Source organism: Patella vulgata, chromosome 3 (assembly GCF_932274485.2).
Source record: "Patella vulgata chromosome 3, xgPatVulg1.2, whole genome shotgun sequence".
NCBI lineage: Eukaryota > Metazoa > Mollusca > Gastropoda > Patellidae > Patella > Patella vulgata.
The window spans coordinates 33,363,862-33,373,282 of NC_065881.2; the positions used below are offsets into that span (position 1 = coordinate 33,363,862).

Sequence of the window (9,421 nt, forward strand, 5' to 3'; positions counted from 1 at the left end):
TGAATCAGCTGTCATTGACAGATTTTATATTATAAGCATGGTCAGTGGAAGGTCAGCGTATTGTCTAACTTGAACTCACTGACTCCGTAACATTATTGTGGGTATGGTATAAGCTGAATTTGATGAGATGCACATATCTCGTATGACTATTTGGTACTTACAGTGTTAGACTTTGTCGTAACGTTACGGTCTCCATTCATCAAATCGTCGTTGGGACTATAATACGATTTTGAATCAAGTTATTTATCACTGAGGGACTCAAAATTAGGTTTGATGTAGCTCTGCTCATTTACAGTGGCGAATTTAACGGGCTCATGGGTTCCAGCTCCCTCCTCTAGAAATTTCACAGCACCCGCATGGATTGTGGCTAATTTTGTGGCAGAATTTTATTTTTCTGGGGGAGGTATTTCTAAATGGCTCCGACACAAGTGCCTGAAATGCCATGAAATCACGTTTTCGGCCTCCAATTAAAATTTCTTAGCGGGAGAACCCCCTGACCCGACCCCCTTGCGGGGCTTCACGGTCGGTATCAGCCCCCCTCCCCACCACCATGGTTAATCCGGCGTTGATGTTCCCTCTTGTGCAGCTGCAAAAGAATGTACAAGTTCATTGCCTCATTGTCAAAGATCCCACTTTTCTACCCCAGTTCGGGTAATGAGGTCGAGCGTATATTGTATAGGGGATATTAAACAAGCAAACAGTATGGCTGATGTCTCCCGCCAAAACCCCAAAGTAAAAGATGACACATTAATTAATCGCACTTTCATATTTTTTTCAAAAGTATCTAGCAATCAAACTATACTGTAAATTGCATCACTCTCTGTCAGATAGAAATCAAGGTTATCTTGTCCCAAAGCATCGACCAATGAAATTGCCAAGCTGTAGCTCAAAATGTTCAGTCAAGACCTGATGAACATCTACACCAAGTTTAAACATTCTAGCTCAATTAAAAGCTGGGTTGTTATGTTCCAGTACTTCATTATAACCAAAGTTATCATACCCCAAAGCATCAACCAATTCAAAGTCCCGGCCAATCAAGTTGCTTTGCTTATCCTGACTAAGAGAATGCTCATTGTCGAACTTGGTCAAGGTAATATGGTCAAGGTACTAATGTAATGAAACTATACACAAAGTTTCATCAAATTGCTTATCTCTGCTTACCCATTTTAATAGTCCCCTGCCAATCGAAAAGCCCCCCGACCCACCCACTCCACTCCCGTGTAATACATTAGGTTATAATTGTGTTACAAACGTATCACAAGGAGCATTTGAATATTCTCTCTGAGGCATCTGATACCACTTGTCATTGAGGTGTTCACACAGCCAACTCATTTTTGTTTGTTTGTGTTATCTTTATTCAGTATAAATCAACTAATACAAATGAAAAAAAGTACTTGGTTTAATGAGATTATCTTTTGAGAGTTGGTCATACAGGTATCACTAATCATAATTGCTCTTAACTTCAAATATATACACGATTATGTGTATTCTAAATATCAAATAAAACAATGATGATTTCTTTACAATAGCAGTACAACAAATTTATTCGCAATATTTTCCTTTGATCAGTTGATCAAAAACCTGATTATATTTACAATATATTCTAGGTCTTTGCTCTTTATTCCATTGGTTCAAAATATGATAAAAGAGGCTTATCAAAAAGTTTATATCATGTAGTCTTATATAACAAATAGAACAATGACATACAAGATGTTTCAAATCATAATCTATTTGCATTATTTATTTCAATAATTTGACCTGTGATATTCATGTATAAAGCAAAATAGTAAACATTGAATTTCATTCACTTTTATGTATAATATAGTATTAAACCGGTTAATTATTGTATACAACATTTATTTAATTTCATAGCAACATTTTATACTATTGTATTCATTGTAGTTTTTTGTCATTATTAGCCCAGTCCGTGCATAGCATTATGATGTGAAATCCCATTTCATTTCAATTATAATAGTCTTCATCTAGAAACAATATTACTATTTATATTGGTATGTTACTACCAAGATATAACAATAAAATTAGCAAAAGTATGTATAAATTAATAAAGTTCTCTTTAGTATCTTTCATGAATAGTCAATTGTTCAATACCATTATTTCTCTTCACCTCATGCAAATAAATTGAAATGGGATTTAATGTTCAACAGTTTTACTTCACAACTTACATAAATCATTTGGTGATAAAGAAACATACATTTCTAGTATTTTTTTAACATAGTGTACTATACTATGCATCATTATATAGAAGACATATGAATGAATAAACAAAAATATGGCAAAATGAACAACATGAGAATGATTGTAGAAGTATAAGAACAAAGCAATTGTTTAATATTAAAAATATTTGATTTTCTTCTATTTTAAAGTTACATCCTTTACATTTGTATTTATACATTGTATGCAAAACATAATTAGAGAGAAATGGGTTTAACGTCCACTCAACACAAACAAGGTCATTTCGGGACTAACATATGGTTTAATTTTATTTCAATAATTTGCTTGCGCGTAGGGGGGTTTAGCAGTGGGGGGAAACCAGAGTACCCGGAGAAAATCAGGAGTATGGACAGGTGACCCTACTCCTTGCCACGTACAACCAGGGATTCGAGACCACGCCAGTTGACTTAATGGCAGGCCGTATGATACAGCATGCACACACTAACCATTCGGCCATCCAACCCAATACAGCAAGGATGAACAAATATTAGCATGTTTTAATGTTCATTATTAAAATAGAATACAAACAATGTAAGAATAATTATAATATCATGTATCAAACCAAAACAAATAATTCAATTTCAATAACTATTGAGAGCTGGCTGAAAAATTCTAAACCCATCTGTGAAAGAACTGTATAGAATTGTATAAAGTCCATTGTTTCCATTTATTTTTCTATGTAGTCACTTTTGAAGTGTACACCCTCACTCTTTAGTTAATGATGTTGCATGGCCTTGATGTCTGCCAGGAAGAAATTATCTTCAGTTACCCTTAAAAAATTGATCACAGCTGACATGACGTAATCATAGAGGGAAAATGATATCACCCATTTATGAACAGAAGTATTGTCTGAATAGAACACCTTTATAATACTTCTATTGATAGTCTGGCTGTTTTTAAGGTAGTCAATCAGCAGAATAGTTTAGGAATCATAAACGAGTGAACCCATCACCTGTCCAGTCGAAAGAACTGACCTGGCTTGATTGGGGACTTGCGAGTCTGGATGCTTCCATTGTTTTTATTGAATTTTGCATTCTGGTTGAAACTGATGAATCCAGGTCTCCTCTATGTTTAAAAATCTGGCTAAAATTTTTTTAGGAAATATTGAAAACAGCAAAGATTGTCACTGGATGTCACTGGATCAAGTACCTCCTGCAACCATTTCTTTAGTGCAGAAAAGGAAGGGCCATTGTCTCCTATAGTGGAGACCGTATCCACATATTTCAATGTTTGGGTTAGGACTTTCAGTTGCAGATACTTGATGACTGCCATATCGATAGTTCTGTCCATTTTTGGTGATTTCAATGGGTAGGTTCACAAGATTGTCTGGTACAAATACAATAATAACACTTCAGCTGCAGGTCTTATGTCTATGATTCATTCAATGATTCTACTTGTGGTGGTAAAAGCCAATTAAATCTCTCCTCTTCAGATCTAGAACTTTTCAGCCAGCTGTTGTATTATAGTGTATCCACACAAAGAAAAATTAACACAGAGAAAAATCATTATTACATAATAAATATATAAAATGACAATAAATGATGTGGTATTCATATTTCAATCAGAAGACGGAGAAAAATGGGGTTTAAGTCCACTCGACAGAAACTATGTATTTTGGCATTAACACATGGTCCAATTTTATTTCAATAATTTGCTTGTGCGTATGGGTCATTAGCAATGGAAGGAAACTGGAGTTCGCAGAGAAAACCCTCGAAGGATGAACGTGCTACCCTACTCCTTGCCACGTACAACTGGGGATTTGAAACCACACCAGTTCACTAAATGGCAGACCTTATGATACAGCGCGCACATACTAACCATTCACCCCCCCCCCCTTATTTCAAACAACAAAATTAAATGTATTGATACAAATATATATCTATGGATACAAATATATCTGTACAAATGTATATAGATAGAATAATCGTATAGATAAAGAAAAATTAAAATCCCCGGCTACAATCCAACCAGGGAATAGCGGGAGTGTAGACGATCTGGGACCTAGCTCTCCAAACAAATTACGCTCCTGAAGCAAAAAGAAAGAGTAAATCGGTGCTGCCTGTTGTGTGTATTATATGTAAAAAACGTGACAGATTTGTCACTGTTGGAGAAAATAGGAAGAAGGGTGTATTAACACAGACTCAGACCCAAACAGGCTCAGGTAGGCCTAATGTTAATATTATGTTACTTACTAAATTTATAATTATTACTAATAAATATTAAATATATTCATCCTACAGTTTTTAATTATTGTGTTGTTGTTTTTGTTGTAAATGGAATCAGAAGTGCTACTGCAATCACTGTAAAATTGTTATGAAGCTAGCCAGTAAAGCCCTTTACCCCATTTGTTGATTTGGCACAGTCATTGGTTAAAGTGTTGCACATTTGCTTGCACAAGGGATGAAACATAGAGAAGTTAACTTGTTTTTTATTTTCTTGGCCCACTTGTAGGTGCCTTGCTAAGACGATCTGTCTCTAGACCATTTCCGCTCACACAAAGGATCTGAACTAAACCGCATGCCAGAGTTGACCAGCCAGGTACATGTACATGTAGGCCTCAAAGTGACATTCCCTCCCCCACCCTTGAGCACAAACAACATTCAACGCTATATGGTGTATAATTTGTTTGCAAATTTGTTTGTAGGCCAACTGTTGAAAGCTGCTGAATTGAAAGAGGATGAAGATATTTTAAGGCATATCAGAGGGCAAGATTGTGTGGCCATTGAGGTCAGATATCACCAAAAATGTTATAGGCAATATACATGTACTGAATTTCTTAGACAGTTATCAGAAAGGTAAATATTTGTGATGTTTTTTTTATTTGTATTCTCCGCCTTCTTGCCACTGGTATTATTCAAATAAAACTGAACCATGGGTGAGTCCTGAAATTACTATGTTTTTGTCCAGTGGACGTTAAACCGCAATTCTCCTCTCTATCTCTCCTTGTACTGCTAATGCCTTCCTGTCTTCATTAGCTGGTTTCTGCATGAAAATAAGATGTTAACCCCTGTGTAAGTGTCTTTTTCCTCTGTTGTACGAAATTAATGAGAGTAAACCAAGCTCCAGAATTTTGTTTTAATTGTGTACATGTATATGTTTATTTATATTTTTCAGCAAAGATGACTAGCCCTCCGTCGAATATTAAACCACATACAATATATTCTGTGAAGATGTCATAAGAGAAAGAATCATAAATGGCCAGCAAAGTTGTCTTGTACAGAGAGAGAGAGAAAGAGAAATGGGGTTTAACGTCCACTCAACACAAACTAGGTCATTTTGGGACTAACATACGGTTTCAATTTTATTTCAATAATTCGCTTGCGCGTATGGGTCTTTAGCAGTGAGAGGAAACCGGAGTGCCCGGAGGAAACCCACGAGGTTGAGAAAACGCCTCTATCTCCATGCCACATACGCTCACACCTGGGATCAAAGCCACAGCCACAAGCCAGAGGTGACCGACCAGCTAGAGGTCGAAGCGCGGCACTCTAGGCCATCCCAACCCCCCTTTCTTGTACAGACCTGTGCATGTGTAGTCAATGTGAAAATGAAAAAAAAACTGTTAAAGAGACCGAATTTGATGTTAATACATTTAGTGACAGTGATGATGATAATGAAGATTAACTTTGATGACATTTGATGTGCAGAGTAACTGTTTAATTTTGATTTTCAATGATTGTTTCACTTTAATAAATAATTTCACAACTGTTCATCCTGTTTTCTAACCTTTCCCTTCATTCCAGCCCAGATACACAATTATTTTTTTTAACTTATATCTACATGTATGTTTGTAATTTGACCATTAATCATATCCGAAATAGTAGTTCACAGCTACATGTACAGTTGTAAAAATACTGTAGTGGCTAATTGAAAGGGAACATGTATGTGGGTTTAGAATGTTTATCTTAGTGGAAAAAAATCATGTGGTTCAATGCTTATAAAGTGCTACTGATCTCCATTATTTCAAAAGCATATCACTCAACTACTGTCAAACATATCCCCTGGCTAGAATATGCTACAAATCGACTCTAGCATGTTCCATACAAGCGATAATTTCTGAGCAAACATCCAACAACCAACCCTAACAGGCCCTTGAGATCCAACAAACAAAATAATTATTGGGCTTGTTTGCCCACACCTGGTCTTATGATTCATACAAGACCTGATAGTCTATCAATTACAGGCATTTGACAGAAAGGGAGATAATTCTTTTTTACCGTTAATGGATTTCCACAATTCTTTATTCACCCATGACATTTGTGTTTTGAGCATTTTTATTTACATCAAAATCTGTCCAATAAACTGTTCATTGCCAAGGATGAAGGCATGAGGTGTTTTACCAACTATTTAATTTTATGTCAACTTCAGAATTGTTAGTACACAAATAGCATTTATTTGACAATTTTGACGAATTTCATCTGGCCCTAAATCAATAAATTGAAAACATTTTGCTTGGAACTCCCAGATTTTGTCTTCCTGGCATCATTAGCTTTCCAAAAATGTATAGTTTTTCTTTTATGGAAGACCGTGTAGCGGAGTTGTGTTTCTAAGCTAGCTAGAAATTTTGGCTGCAGGCCTACACCTCCCAAGCTAAATTTCCCTCATGTCATCCTGTATAGCAAAGGCATATGCCTGTCTTAATTAACCCAGTACTAAACACAATTTACTTGTTTAATTTTTCCAGCATTTTTCAGGATAGCTGATGGGATGCGGGTCAAGTTATGCCACTTGTCTATTTAATTATTTACAAGTGAAAAATCGAATTAACTTCACCAAATTTTTACTCATTATAATGATTTTTTTTTTTCTGTTCATATTATTTCTATGACATGTGACAGTGACTGTGAATATGAAAGCTTTAATATCTGCTTAGCAGATCTAGTTATTGTTATTTTTTTTGTGTGTTTTGTCCACAAATCGGATTTCTCAGAATCTAACCATAGGATCGTTCTGAAACTTTTACCTATCCCCCCAAAAATGGGTGGTGGCTGTTGATTAAATATATTTTCAAAACGTTTTACGAATCCGAAATCACCGAATTTTACGAAGGAATGCATTTGACCTACAATGCTGTAACTTTGTGACTATTTGACCTATTTTACTAATTCTTTTTTTGAGGGGTGCCTTGAAACATTTACTTAAAATCTGCAATTATAATGATTTTTTTTTTTCTGTTCATATTATTTCTATGACATGTGACAGTGACTGTGAATATGAAAGCTTTAATATCTGCTTAGCAGATCTAGTTATTGTTATTTTTTTTGTGTGTTTTGTCCACAAATCGGATTTCTCAGAATCTAACCATAGGATCGTTCTGAAACTTTTACCTATCCCCCCAAAAATGGGTGGTGGCTGTTGATTAAATATATTTTCAAAACGTTTTACGAATCCGAAATCACCGAATTTTACGAAGGAATGCATTTGACCTACAATGCTGTAACTTTGTGACTATTTGACCTATTTTACTAATTCTTTTTTCTTTGAGTATCTTGAAACATTTACTTCAAATCTGCAATTTCGGATTTTGGCATTTCGAAAATTCGTCGCTGTCATTTCGAACCGGAAGTTATTACCAATTTGACAACTTCTTTAATAGTTGTGCGATTTTCGTGAAATTTAGAATGTTAGTAGATCTTGCCAATGCGACTTCAATGATGTCCTTGGAAATTTTCTAAATTATCTCCCCTTGGTGAAATTAAGGATCAAAGTTTTCAAAAAAATCGTCGAAATATAGGTCAGAATGACCTAAAAAAAAAATTCGATACTAGACAAGTAATTACTGATTCGTACACAAAATATGGAGTTTGTCGATCGAACCGGAAGTGCCACCATCTTTAAACGTGAAAAATCAAAAAGGCTTTTTTGCTATTTTACTTACAGACTCGGGCGTCATATTTTCGGAATCCTGGAAGGAATGCCTAAAAATCTATCGGATCAGAATTTTGATTTCGGTCACGTGATGGTCACCATTTTGAATTGAAAATGAAAAATAGAAGCAATTTGAAGGGCCGGGACTTTGGAACACAAGAACTCTCCTTCTAATTAAGCTAGAATGTTCAAACTTGGTGTAGGCGTTCACTAGGTCAATGTCATGATTGAGTTCAAAGATGAGCATTTTTTGCCTAGGGTAAGCAGAGATAAGCAAGCTGATTTGTTGATTCTTTAGGGCACGATGACATTGGTTATAATGAATGGAGGGCGATGAAACTCTTGTCAATCGAGAGGCTAATAGCTGGCCTGTTGTGTGAAATCATTGTATCATTTTTTGAAAATGTCCAGGGTAGCCGAAAAAAGGAGATCGAAATCCAAAAAGTCGTATTTTTACGATTTGGGGCATTTTTAGAGGTCGTGTAAAGTAAAATAAAGCATGCATATACATATATTATTGATATTAAATATATCATATAAAAAACTAAACAATGAATCAGCTGTCATTGACAGATTTTATATTATAAGCATGGTCAGTGGAAGGTCAGCGTATTGTCTAACTTGAACTCACTGACTCCGTAACATTATTGTGGGTATGGTATAAGCTGAATTTGATGAGATGCACATATCTCGTATGACTATTTGGTACTTACAGTGTTAGACTTTGTCGTAACGTTACGGTCTCCATTCATCAAATCGTCGTTGGGGCTATAATACGATTTTGAATCAAGTTATTTATCACTGAGGGACTCAAAATTAGGTTTGATGTAGCTCTGCTCATTTTTCCTATTATTATTTTTTTTTTTGTGTCATTTCTACAAATCGGATTTCTCAGAATCTAACCATAGGATCAATCTGAAACTTTGACCTACCCCCCCAAAAATGGGGTGCGAATGTTGATTAAATATATTTCCAAATCGTTTTTCGAATCCGAAATTACCGAATTTTACGAACAAATTCATTTGACCTACATTACTGTAACTTTGTAACTATTTGACCTATTTTACTAATTCTTTTTTTGAGGGGTGCCTTGAAACATTTACTTAAAATCTGCAATTTCGAATATTCGAATTTCGAAAATTCGTCGCTGTGATTTTGAATTGGAATTTGAGATCAATTTGACAACTTCTTTAATAGTTGCACGATTTTCATGAAATTTAGAATGTAAGTAGATCTTATCAATGCGACTTCAAAAATATCATTAGAAATTTTCTAAATTATCTCCCCTTGATGAAATTAAGGATCAAAGTTTTCAAAAAAATGA

At 35.2% G+C, this 9,421-nt stretch overlaps 1 long non-coding RNA gene across 1 annotated transcript; it reads left to right on the forward strand.

Moving 5' to 3' along the window:
- The first annotated feature begins 3,850 nt into the window (after window positions 1-3,850).
- LOC126816745 (uncharacterized) lies at window positions 3,851-5,939 on the forward strand. Its single transcript, XR_007678560.2, has 3 exons — window positions 3,851-4,393; window positions 4,877-5,027; window positions 5,347-5,939. It is a non-coding gene; the product is annotated as an uncharacterized LOC126816745 (long non-coding RNA).
- Window positions 5,940-9,421: the final 3,482 nt, after the last annotated feature.